Below are 13,136 nucleotides of genomic sequence, written 5' to 3'. Positions count from 1 at the left end.
CCTTGGCAGAACCAGGGATGAATGTCTGAAGTTGGACGGACGGTCAGTGAAGGGTGGGCTCAACTCGAGGGCAAGAAAATACCCCTCCTGAAGGACATCTACAAGCCAGGTCTTGGCTCTGTAGCACTGCCATGTTGCCCAATGGCTCACCAGGTAGGCCCCCACCGATGGCAGCAGCTGAGGGGGAATGCTATCCTATCGTTTCTCCTTCTTCCTGCTGAGAGAGGGGCTGATGATTCCCTTTCAGAGCAAAGGAGGAAGGCTGGATCTTTCCTCAGGCCCTTCTAGAAGAAGGGGTCTTCTTGAGGGTGGAGGAAGAGCTAGCCTGGCTCTGAGGCCTAGCCACAGTTGCACGAGACGGCCCGGATGCCTTGGCAACTGCCTGGTGGACAAGACGATCGCTGTCTTCAGCTCTACGCTTGTCTACCGCAGCATCCACCATCTCTCTAGGAAAGAGAAAGGAGGAACCCAGCAACCTAATGCCGACTCTGGGCCCACTGACCTGGTAATACAATTTAGGACAGCATCCCTCCTCCTAAGAACAAGGTTGACCCACAGGTTTGTAGTCTGGTGACCCAGGTAGGAAATGGCCCTACCACCATACTGACAAAGTCTCCCAAAAGCCGAGTCTTTTCTGGGAGCTATTGGTCCCAAAGAAGCAGTGACTTTGGATACTGTGAGGGACAGCAGATCCAGCTAGGAGATGGCCTGGATAGCTGCCATAGCGGTAACCTCCAAAGGTGTGTTGGGCCAGGTGAACAATCTTGTCTCGGGGCAAGAAGTTCACTTAGGGCCAACAGATTCGACAAGCTTCCCCCTCCTTTACCTCGACAGAGGTGATTCTACTTGCCTCTGCAGCACCTTCTGTCAGAGAACCTTTGGTTCATGCAGCATGAGGCAAGCCGGGAGTTAGCCATACTAGCTCTGGGTCAACCTGTTTGGTCGGCAAAGGGTTCTCTGAGGGCAAGTAAAATCGCCTCTGTCAAGGTAGAGGAGGGGGAAACAGCTTGTCTGATCTGTTGGCCCCAAGTGAACTCTCTTGCCCCGAGACAAAATTATTCACCTGGCCCAACACACCTTCAGACAAGGAAGACCAAGGTAACCCCACAGAAGCTCTGGGTTCCTTCTTAGGACCCCAGAACGATTCAAACTGCAAAGGACAGTCAGAGGGAGCTACAATCTATCCTTCCCCTAGGTCATTGTGTTGATGAATCAACCCAATGACCTCCACAAAAGACCTCTGAATCTCGGGAGTGACTGCATCCTGAGGGGAAGGACCGTCAAGTCCTTCCAGGGCGAGTCCCTCCCTCGATTCTCTTCCTTCGGAGGGAAGAGCCTCAACAGACACTTCATGATCTCCTCGAACCAATTAAGCGTACGACATCTCAGGTCCTAAGACCGAACAGGGAATGTACACTCTCATGGCTGAAACGTGAGGATAACACTCCCCATGGTTCCCCCTGGTCACCTCGCTCCTCCTGGTATATCCCAAGGAAGTTGAAGGGACAGGTAAGGAAAATCCGACACTCCCCCTCAGTCTGCTAGCAGAACTAGCAGATGGAGCAGGCCGTGAATGATCACCAACCAGCGGTGATTATCGGCTCACAGGTCTAGAGGAGTATTTTCCCTGTGGAGAAGCACTCCTCCGAGGACAGTAGCGAAGCCCTCTCACATCAGGGGAAGTGCTACTCGATGCCTGGACCGTACGGTCAGGTGAAGAATAGCGTTCACACCATGGCTAGAGTGGGTACCATCCCCATTACGCGTCACAGTCTATGAAGAGGCCGAAACCTCTTAAGAGGAGAGAACGAGGGACTTCCTACCAGTCTCGACACGTGCACAGTCCGGTGGGACCATTATGTCATCCCTGGGAGCCGAGCATAGCTATGTGGGCAATCGTCAGCAAGCCGTTAAGTCACCTCTGTTTCATGCCTGAGTCATGACGGTGAGTGGGCTCAGCGTCAACGACTCTAGCTGCACCCTCACCTGTAGATGAGGATGCACTCGGGGAAACTCACGGACAAGAACCCGAGACGGTCCCAATCCTAGAGGCAGAAACCTCTAGGACTAGGTGCAGAAGAACAAACCGTAGCATAAACTTCTGTGGTCCTCACCCTGTGCACCCATGGGGGCGGCAAGGCAGTTCCCACTCCTGAAGTAATCGGAGGAACAGTGGAAGGACACCTTTGACTTCTTCCTCAGAACGGCAGCACTTGCACGATCAGGAACAGGTACAGCTACAGGCATGGGAACAGAGATGGGTGGAAGATCCAGTGGGGACAGTGTCTGGGGTCTACCATAGTTGTCTGGGTGAGAGAGGACTGCGTAGCCTGGAGGAGGCAGAAAAGGATTTGTCCTTGAAGTATACAGCACTGACGACACGACCATAGAAGGTATTACTGTGGTAATGTGTTGGGTATACACAAGGTGAGGTGGTGTCGCATACACAGGCATTGACAGAGTCGTCATCGACCCAGTAGCCGCACCAAGAGTCACAGGAGCTGACAAAAAACTATCCATCAGCCCATGGAGAGGAGTGCAAGGCGAACTCAACTTCACCCATGCCTGTTGCAAATCCCTGACCGCGGAGACATGCACACCTGAGGGAGCAAAAGTCAGGTTAGTGGTGGGAACTCCTGTTCCCTTTGGCAGAGAAAGATCCCCTCCGGAGTGAACAAAAGCTCCTGAATACAGCCCCTGGGCGGCATGCCTCCCCCATCTTCTATGTTTGATGAATCAAACAAAGAAGCAGACGGAGACATTTCCTCCAAATGGGAAATAGTGAGATGGGGAAGCTTACGTGGAGGGAGAAAGGAAGGCGAAGGATTAGCCAACAACGGAGTCAACAGGGCCGTGTAGCCCCGCAACAAAGCCTTGGAAGACTTCCCCCGAGATCGCTTCCTCCCCTCATATCTCTTCAACTGCTCTGCCAACTAAGAGATACAAGTATCACAAGTATTATCTAGAGAACACTCATGCCCTCGGCACTTCATGCAAAGGACATGAAGGTCCACTTCTTCTTTGGAGTGGAAACTACCACAATTTCTGGCCCCCCATTCCAGAGCAAATGTGTTACAAGAATGGAGGGCGACAAGGCTTATCTGAATTTTGGGTTTGCATGATAAAAGCAAACAACAAAACACAATCATTCACAAAGACACAACAAAGAAAGGTCTCACAATTCTCGATGACAGAGAGAGCAGAGAGCATGTCTGCACACAACGGTGGGCGAAAGCAAAGTGGAATGTTTACGTCTGGTCGGGTGGGACCCCTGACTAGCGAATAAGCAGTTACCGCCTAACTACCTTGTTGTTATTCTCTTATGATTGATTTCCAGCCTACATTGAAAGTAATTCCTTATGTAAAGGACTGAGGGTTTGTATATCGAGTAGGAACAAACTTAGGATCCACTTAAAGCCAAGAGGGAGGATATGAGGCTGAAATGGACAGTAGGATAAAAGCTGTGTTGGGAAGCAGAGAGAGGTAGCTGGAGTAACATGTGATAGAAAGTTCCAAACAAGCTACAAGTCAAGATCTATAGCACAGTGATAAGGCAAGTGTTAATGCATGGATCAGAAACATGGGCTCTAAGAAGAAAACAGGAAGAGTGAAAAGAGATGAGAATGCTGAGGTGTATTATGGGAATATCACTGGTTGAGATTTTCGAAAATAATGAATAATGAAATAAGAAAAAGGGCAGGCATACTAAAGATGACAGGTGATAAGAGAGACACGATTGAGATAGTACAGGCATGTGTTGAGGATGGGGAGGGAGTGAAGAGGGCTTGGGAAGAGCCTGTTGGAGGAAGAATAGCAAGAGGGAATCAGAGAATTAGATGGCGAGATAAAATGAAGGAAGATATGGAGGGAAGAGGTTTGGTGGAGGATGATGTCTTAATAAGAGGCAGTGGAGAAGGCGCATCCAGCACCTGACCCCTTAATGTAGGGATAACAGTGGGAAAGATCCTTCTTGAGGTCTCTTTTCTGCATTGGAGACAAGAGTCTCTTAAAAGAAAATGGAGGCTATTTTGTAAAGGTCTGAGAACCTAAGATTCAAGGCAGTTGCATCAAAGGATCAATTCAAGGTTGAAGCGGCAAAGGAGATATGTGCTGTTCAGTGGGTGGAAAAAAAGACTGTGATCTAAAAAATCTCGATGGCGTGGACAAGAGACGAGAAGCAGCTGACTAGAAATAGCACAACTGGACAAAGCAGAAGAGGGACTAGCAAGAAGGGTCTTTTATATCGTGGAGAAAAACCATAAATGAACACTAAAATCTAAAGGAAGGCCTCCACTACCATTTAGTTCACCAAGAAATCAAGTGACACAATACAACACCTTTTGGCTTATCAATTTGCTCAACGTTTTGATTTGCTACTCATTAGTTGCTGGCACCAAGACCAATACCTAGAAACTTTATGACATGGGCAAAATAAGGATTCTCTGGATATATGTGTTTATGCAAGATTTCAGATGCATAAGACTACGTTTCAGCAGACCCTGGCCCCATTTAACTATCAGCTATTAAGCCTTGGCAGGCCCCATCTACCCATGAGCTACATCTGTGAAAAGCAATATTATGCTTCACACATTGTTTGATAAATTACTTATTAATCAAAATATTACTCTCACTCTGGTGTCACTCCTAATCAGATTATTTGTAACAAGATGAAAACTACCAAAAATTTAAGTCACTGCATCGTGAATAACTGACAGACTGGGTTTTGAACAATGTGTTTGTGTCAATAAATGACTAAAGATTCAACAAAGCTTATATCAAATACTGCTTAAAATTTAGGGACATTCTCTCTAACTGCAATTACTTCACTTTTATATGACTTACCTAGAGTATGTTGTTGAGGAAAATTAACTCGATGCTAAAGAAAACACGTTCCTTCGCAGATTATCAGAGATCATCCGTAACAAAACAGGTTATCTGTGGCAAAGAAATGTGATCTCCATCAGCACATAGATGTGTTCTATACATAATACAGTATCAGTGAGCAGACTTAATGCAAATGTTAGAATAATGCAGAGCAAAACGTGTGAAAAAATGATATTTCTAGAATAAAATTAGATTTTGTATATACTTACCCAGCAATTATATAGCAAAGAGTTTTTACTTGATGGCAGCATTACGTTCAAATTTCGCGGGTAGCACTTCGATGGCTCAGTGTATGTCTACAGTGCTGTTCCCCTACAGCAATACCAGGAACGACTTAGCTAATCACGTCATTCTGTTTTATGCATAATGTCCATCAGAGGAGAAGGGTGGACTCTGATCACATAATTACTGGGTAACTATGTACAATATCAAATTTTATTATAAAAATATTATTTTTGTATATGTGATTACCCAGTAATTATATAGCTGATTCCACACTGAATGGAGGTAGGATCATGGACATATTCTACTCCAAAGCATTAAATCATGTAATGAATTTGAAATAGAAAAGTAGCTAGCATAGAAAAAACAATGCTTGACGTTCCTATGAATTAAGAGAGCTATGCAGATGAATAGCTACTGCCTTTGGTTGGAGCTCATCTTAATTTGTAGTGGCATGGCGGTAGAGCCTAGGGTTGCCTTCTACTTAAGGGAAGCTTTGCAGCAAGGAGGTCCGTCCTATACCTAACAAAGTATGATAAGTGCCTGCCCTTGCTCTGCGCGCAGCACCTCAATAAAACAACCAGAAAACACTGACACCTACACTGAAATAAAGTCAAGATCCGTCCACTAAGAGCGATAGGTTCTCCAGGTACTCTGTACCCCCGGCTCTCCAAACTCAGCACCTTGCTGAAAAGGTGAAGAGATAAATATAAGAGAACATCCAATGCTTCCTTCCACTAAAATGGTCAAGAGATACTGAAAAAATTCGACACTTTTTAAAACGACTCAAAACATAAAAGCAAAGATCGCTCACACCTCCGGATGTTTGATGGCAGAAAGGACATAAAGAGCAAACAACACCTGAAAACTAAGAATGTAGAGGTAGTTTTTACATCCTTAGCTTCACTACAAAGTATGCCAAAAAATCACATCACAACAATGTTTTAAACATGAAGTCCATATAAACTAGAAGAGAACACGTTTATACAAAGAGAGAGGTTCTGGGAGGAACTCTTCACACTGGAAGCAGAGCTATCACGCTGTCTTCCAATGCCACTCCAATTCTGGGTGAACAATTAGTAACTGAACACTTTATGAATTAGAAAATTAAAATGGAAGACAAATACCGCTGTGTTTTTCTAGGAAATCATTCTGAATTATCGCAGTGGCCTATGGGTTAATTGCGATGAAGAAGACTTACTGACTTCTGTTGTACTCGTACCGTGGGGTAAACAGATAATCAGTCTAAAGAGACAAATCTGTCTGTCCGATGATTCTCGCAATGGCAAGTGTGGAGTTCAAAATAGGAACCATGAGCAAGAATCCAAAGCATACCAGAGACTTAGGCCTGTGATGACCAGCCAGAGATCCGAATTAGCAGTTAAACATCGACAGAAGAGAAACAGCTAATTTGAAGTCAGTCAAGCAAAGAAACACTTACTGAGAAGGCAATCACTGCTCCTCACGCAACTTTGTAGGCTGAGTTTCCAGGTAGCACATTACACCTTGGAATGCATTCGTCTTGTAGAGCCATCAAGTTCACGACAGATACCCTCGAGCACCTACGTAATAACCATAACAAGAGGAAAAGAAACCCCCTTGTTCGGTCATCATTTCAAATCTATAGTGTTGTAGCCAAAACATCCCCAAAATCAAAATCAAAATCAGCAACTCTTGGAATACCCAGAAGGCTGTCCTGAGTTTCAGGAAATTAAGAGAGGGCACTTCTATGTCTCTTGTCAAACACCAGGGGCAACTCCCTCGGACTCCCTTCGACTAACAGTATGTCCTCTCCTGCTCTCTGACTCTTGTAATGTCTAAAGAACTTGTAAGACACTAATGCTAGCAATTACAAGCCGGGGAGCCACTGAATGACTCACATTATACATTTCGAGTGTCTCATGAATGACCTCTCTCCATTGCAGTATACTAGTTCTAGAGAAGGAACCTCTAGACCTAGTGATAGGAGAACGAACTGAAGTTTGGGCTCCTATAGCTTCCTGGAACACTATACCCAGGGGTAAGCGTAACTGGTCCTAGCCCCAAAAGATTAGGATAGCCTAAAGGATATTCAATCAATTCCTCTATGAAAGGAGGCAGACCCTTCGAAGTCCCACTGGCTCACTGGTGGAGCTTCTTAAGGGCGGAGAGTATACCTTCTTCTTCTTAGACCAATCAAGTCTAGGAGAAAGGGAGGAGGCGGTAAAAGACGAGACTGATGAGGATGAAGATAACGACCGCTTCCTGTGGCACTCGATTGTCTGACGAGACGACACCAGGACTACATGAAGACTGCAACATGGGAAAGGAGGGTGCTATGCCATGGCAACGAACCAACCTGATAAGGGCAGCGAGTTCATTCTGCAGACTCCCGAATCTTGTAAAACAATAATCGAGAGAGCCTTGTCTCACCCAAGTCCTCGGAAACAGACGATCTTCAGGAGAGGTCCATCTTTGACTTCCATAGAAGTCAAGGAAGAACAGGCATAGAACCAGTCTTATATGCGAGTATTTAAGACTGGATCAAGAGTGTGATTTAACAGAATATGCAAGACCCATGGGAGACTGCAAATTGGAATTCTTCCAAAGGACAGAAAGAGCCAGGGAGTACATTGTATCCAGGTGTTTGAATCCTCAGAATCAGAACACCAGGTGGGAGTCTATCAAGAACTGATGAGAACTCCTTTATGTTGGCAGAAAGGGATGAGACACATGAATGTTTCGTTCCTCCTCTCATCCTGTGCTTGAACTGGGAAGGTCCATCAACAGTTCTGAATGCTCGCATGTTAATAGAAGCCAGACACAACATAATAAGAAGAAAGGGACGAGACACATATATGTCTCGTCCCTTCTCTTGTCCTGTGTCTGAACTGAAGGTTGGGAAGAGCTGATGAAAGATCCCATTACACTTCCTCAGGAGGAGGCAGCCCCTTAGAAATCCTGCAGGAGGACTCCTTAGGGGAGGAGAAGCATCCTTCCTCTTCTTGGCCAGAGGAGGCCAGTCCGGATTCCAGGACTCCATAAGCTTCATAAAAAGAAGGGAAAGGCAATGGAGAAGACGTTCTTAAGTGGGACTTCTTCTACAGGATGAAGAACAGACATCATCAGAAGTAGAGTCAATAATCACAGGGCAGCTGGCATAGATGCTGTCCAATGATAAAACTTCAGGAAAACAGCAGCATATTAATATGATTTGCAGCAGGGGAACCATACACACACTCGAGGGCCAGTGCCACAGCATGTTATCATGTCACAGATACAATCTCGAGGTTTAGGATAACTAAAACAAAGAGATAGCCACCCATCAACTGCTGTGATTTATATCGCTTTCTGTCAGCTTGCAGAAAACAGAAAACATGATTAATAAAGAATGATACTCCTCTCGTACCAAAGGGCACTGACCCTCCGAAACGAGAGGAAATCACCAATCATCAACACCATACACACCACCCCCTCTTCCTCACCCGACAAGTGAGCGAAGAGGGCAAAGGAGAAGGAAGAATACCAGGAGAGAAAAAACTATGGCCAAACTTCTGAGGTTCCCCCCGGTAAATTCTCCTGGAGTGTAAGCATGACTCTCAAATTCAATACTAAATATATGTATACTTCTTTCCCTTACTATTAAAAGGTGAAAAAAGTGTAAGGGTCTTTATATACCCTCGTTGCTGATCCCTATATACATGAAGGGGACAGGCAGCTTGCAAGGCTCTCACAAAAAGTGGGTCTGCATATTAACAGTATTAATATTAAACATAGTATATTGAAAATATTTCAAAACAATGAAGGAAAGATACCACTGGGAAAATTAATTAATGGCAGTTGAGCAAGATCTCACGAAAACACGTCTTCATCTGAAGACGGCCGAAAACAAAATTGGAATGTTTACATCTGGGCAGGCAGGTCTCCCCGCCTACCAGATGGTAGTTACTGCCTAACCACCTTCTTCAAGAATTTTATCAGCCGTGTGCCAGCTTCACTGTAAGTAATTCCTATTGTAAAGAACATCAAGTTTGTATATTGTGTAGGAACAAATGTCAGTCAGTGCATCATGAATAACTAACAGACCGGGTTTTGAACAATGCATTTGTGTCATCAAGTGGCTAAAGGTTCTATATAGCTTACATTAACTACAACATATAATTCATGGACATTCTCTCTTACTGCTATGATTTCACTTTTATATCACTTACCTAGAATATGTTACTGGGGAAAATTTACAGGATACTGAAGAAAACCTGTTCCGCAGCAGATTATCAGTGATCATCCGTAACAATAGTACAGGTTATCTGTGACAAAGAGATGTGATCTCCATTAGCACATAGAAGTTTTCTATACACAATACAGTACCAATGAGATTGTACACTAAGCACTTAAAGCTTCAATTCAAATGTAAGACTAATGCAGTGGAAAACATGTGTGAAAAAATGTAATTCGTCCCATTCCTGCCTGTGTGTGCAATTTCACATTAAAATGAACTGAAAATATGTCATTTCAAACCATTCTACTTTCACTTAAACATTTCAAAATGAAAATGTATTGCAGAACTACTCTAAAGCTTTATTTGCAATGGTTTACATATAGTAGACCACTTAAAAAATACAATAATTCTGCAATGTGATGTACATAAATCTATGGAGAGATATAATACCACTCTAGGTTTAGTTCCAATGAAATACAAAACCAAAACTTGTTTATTGACAACAATTATCATTATTTGTTTAACCAGACCATTTGTTCCAAATATCTGACCCTCTTTGGGTTGGGTAAGAAAACAACTTGTTGAGCAGCTACCACACGTCCAAGGGAAAAAGGTTCCCGAATGTAGATTTCCAAAAATGTGGTCCAATGAGACCACATTTCTGTAACCAGACAACAGATTCCTCCGGAATGCGAGGGATGGATTAAGCCACTGGTTTTATGATCTCTCATGAGGAGCATAGAGGTGACATTGTTGCCAGCTGCAGAGAACCTCCTCCCAATTGTCTCACAAAACCAGTAGAAAGATGTGTCCTTAGACACTTCTTCCTTGTGCAAGTCAAAACTCCTATGTTACTAGTGGAAAACGAAAAGGCATCGTGATATTGAAGAAGATCCATGCAAATCATCTATCTTCTTTGAAAATGCTGTTGCAGGACGAGATGCCGACTTGGGAGACAGGAACTCTATAAACAAGTCAAATGCCAACAAGAGACTTGGGGTCCCTGTAATGGCAAGACAGAGAAGTTTCTCATCAGCAGTTGAATATCGACTGAGGAGAAACATTACTACTTTCAGGTGAAAGACTAGGACGAATGTAGACCTACGACTTTCAGAAGTGAATAGGAGAGAAGCAACTCTGGCAGCTCTGACCAAAGAAAAAGACCCACCAACGACACAAACCAGCGAAGACGGCTCCAATCCCTGGGATGTTACAGAGGACTCAAAAAATTATCCAGCTATTTCTGTTCCTGCTCATGAGAAAGCCTATGCTTGCAAGGGAAAACTGGATAGTCTTTTGTCGTGAAGACACCAGGGAATGCACCTGCCTGAGGAACCCCTCTGTGTTGCTGATACAGAAGGTTGGGTCAGAGAGGAACTCCTCTCAGTACCTAGGAAGCAGAGCTACAGGTTGGGTGAAAGGCAAAGTCTTCCATCATTCATTTTTAATTTGGGGTGAACAATGTCTATTGAACACCTTGCAAATTAGAAAAATATGGAGATAAGAGGAAAACTGGCAAGTTTGTTCCCAAAAAGTCATCCTGAGTCATTGTAGTGGTCCATGGGTCAGGTGCAATGAAGCAGAAGACCCACAGTGAACAAAAAGATGATGGGAAGTCTTCCAAGACAGATCTTTGTCTGATGATTTTTGCAAGAGTGTGCGGAGCATGAAACAGGAACCCTAAATGAAGAGTCAAATACTACCCTGTGATGGTAAGACAGAGAGATGTTTCTCATCAGTACTTAAATCTCAATGGAGGAGAAACAATACTATGACGAGCACTCGGCCCCATCACTCGAATCTAGAGGCTGAGTTGCTGCCAATACATTTTATCCAGAAATGTGTTTGGCTGATAGAGCTATCAAGTGCACTACAGTTACACTCGTGCACCTGCATGTTAACTGAAACAGGAGAGAAATGAGACTCCTCTTATTTGGTAATAAATGACACTACATACTGTGCTGGTGTTGCTCAACAACACCACTGGGTGCTTCAAAACCAAATCCTGAAACTCTTGGGAAGCCCCAAAGGCTACCTTGAATCTCAGGATGTTATAAGAAGGTACTTATCACCTGGTAGCACATCTTGAATACAACATTCCTACAGGTATGAGCCTATCATACTCGGTTGGTGCATCTGATAACAGAAGCATGTCACAAGGAGAATATGCAGGCCAAAAGGTCCTATTGATCGAGAACCAGCCTAATTCCTTCCTCATCATTCGAGAGGGGAAAAAGGATTAAGGACTGGAAGCAGACCTCCTTTATTATACAATGAAGAGAGTGAAGGCAAAGGTGTCCCAAGGGGAGGCTTCAAAGGCAACAACAGGACACTGGGCAGAGCAGAGACAGGGCAATCTGCAGTCAGCACAGGACCTCTCTGGGGTAAAAAAGAATGGCTCCTGTCGTGGCAGCAGAGGGGAATAAAACTTAACTGGGCGTCTTGAAACTCTAAATGAACTTGTTTGGAGGATAGGTATTCATCTAGTTGAGAACACCCTCACAAACAAGGAATGCAGTGACCCTAAGAAAACCTTGTCTCTCCTGAAAGAGAAAGGGCCTCAAGCAGTGAGGATTATTCACAGGGGAAGCTACAGTACTATCCCCCAAGATCAATGTGCACAAAGATCTCTGGTAATTAAAAATCGAGGATATTCATATCCCAAAGAAAACACTTGAGATGCCATACCTTGTAGCCAAATTCCGAAAAAGAGACAAACTCATCAGAATTCTCTCTGTCCATCTTACACCTCTCGGAACAACCGAGAGAGTCAAGAGAACAAGTAAGGAGAAAAGGCATTCCTACCTGTCCTGCTAGAAGAACGAGCAAAAGAGGTAGATCATGGGCGATCATCAACCTGTGATGACAACAGCACGGGAAGGAGGGTGCTCATGACATGGTAAAGCACCAACCTGAGGAGAGTGGAAAGTTCTCTCAAACAGTGCTGAATACTCGATTCGGCTTATCAAAGCAGGTTGAGCCGAGTTGAGTGAGCCGAGAAGATCACATATAAGCATTATTTGGAACTAGGCAGTGAACGAGCCGAGCCAGCCAAGTGGGCAAGTCAAGCTATGAGCAATAATCGTCTCTAAGAAGTATGGCTCCCGAATAGACAAGACCCTGTGAGGTATGCAATTCTGCTCCTGAGCCTGAATGCCGTTAAGAGCTGACGAGAGAACCCACTGCCTCCCCGAAAGGAGGTAACCCCTTAGGAGCCCAATGAAGTAACTTCTTAAGGGAGGAGAAGCAGCTTTTTTCTTCCTTGACCAATGAGCCTTGGAAGAAGGGGAAAAGGCAGCACAAGACACAGGCGAGGATAAGTTTGAAGAAAGTGTCATCTCACAGGAATTCTTCCTCAAAAATCTCTCTGACATTTTCTACAGGAGGAAGAACAACCATCACCAGGCCAGTTAGGGCTAGGGCAGGAGCAGCCCTAGTGACATGAACATCAGCTGTGGCAGGAGAACATACAGGAGCAGCCTGGCAGACAATAGCTACAAGAACATTAGTAACAGCAACAGGAGCAATCAGGGTAGCTGGGGCAGGTAGCAAAACAAGAGCTGATGAACCACATGTACAACAAGGCATTGCCACAGCATACAGGAATGCCAGAGCTGAAAATCATAAAGCAAAGGAAAACCAACAATGACAATCAAGCCATCTATTGCTGCGCCTATGATGTTCAATGTCAACCTGAAGACGAAAACAAATATGATTAGTACACTGTCAACCTAAATACAAAAACAAATATGATTAGTAGAGAAGGACTTCTCCCGCTCCAGTGAGGAAGCCCTTGTGAGGAGGTCTCCTGACTGCCCAACACCCCTCCCCA

The 13,136-nt window shown here is 44.5% G+C and overlaps 1 long non-coding RNA gene across 2 annotated transcripts in view; it reads right to left on the bottom strand.

The window, feature by feature from the left end:
* Positions 1-13,136, bottom strand: part of LOC135204752 (uncharacterized) — a 265,270-nt gene that overhangs the window by 245,562 nt on the left and 6,572 nt on the right. For both annotated transcript variants that reach the window (XR_010312330.1, XR_010312329.1), the window contains exons 2-3: positions 9,297-9,392; positions 4,843-4,935 (exon numbers count right to left, since the gene is read on the bottom strand). This is a non-coding gene — a long non-coding RNA (uncharacterized LOC135204752). The remainder of the gene's footprint in view (positions 1-4,842; positions 4,936-9,296; positions 9,393-13,136) is intronic.

Source organism: Macrobrachium nipponense, chromosome 47 (genome assembly GCF_015104395.2).
Source record: "Macrobrachium nipponense isolate FS-2020 chromosome 47, ASM1510439v2, whole genome shotgun sequence".
Lineage (NCBI taxonomy): Eukaryota > Metazoa > Arthropoda > Malacostraca > Decapoda > Palaemonidae > Macrobrachium > Macrobrachium nipponense.
This window is presented reverse-complemented; position numbering and strand designations above follow the sequence as displayed.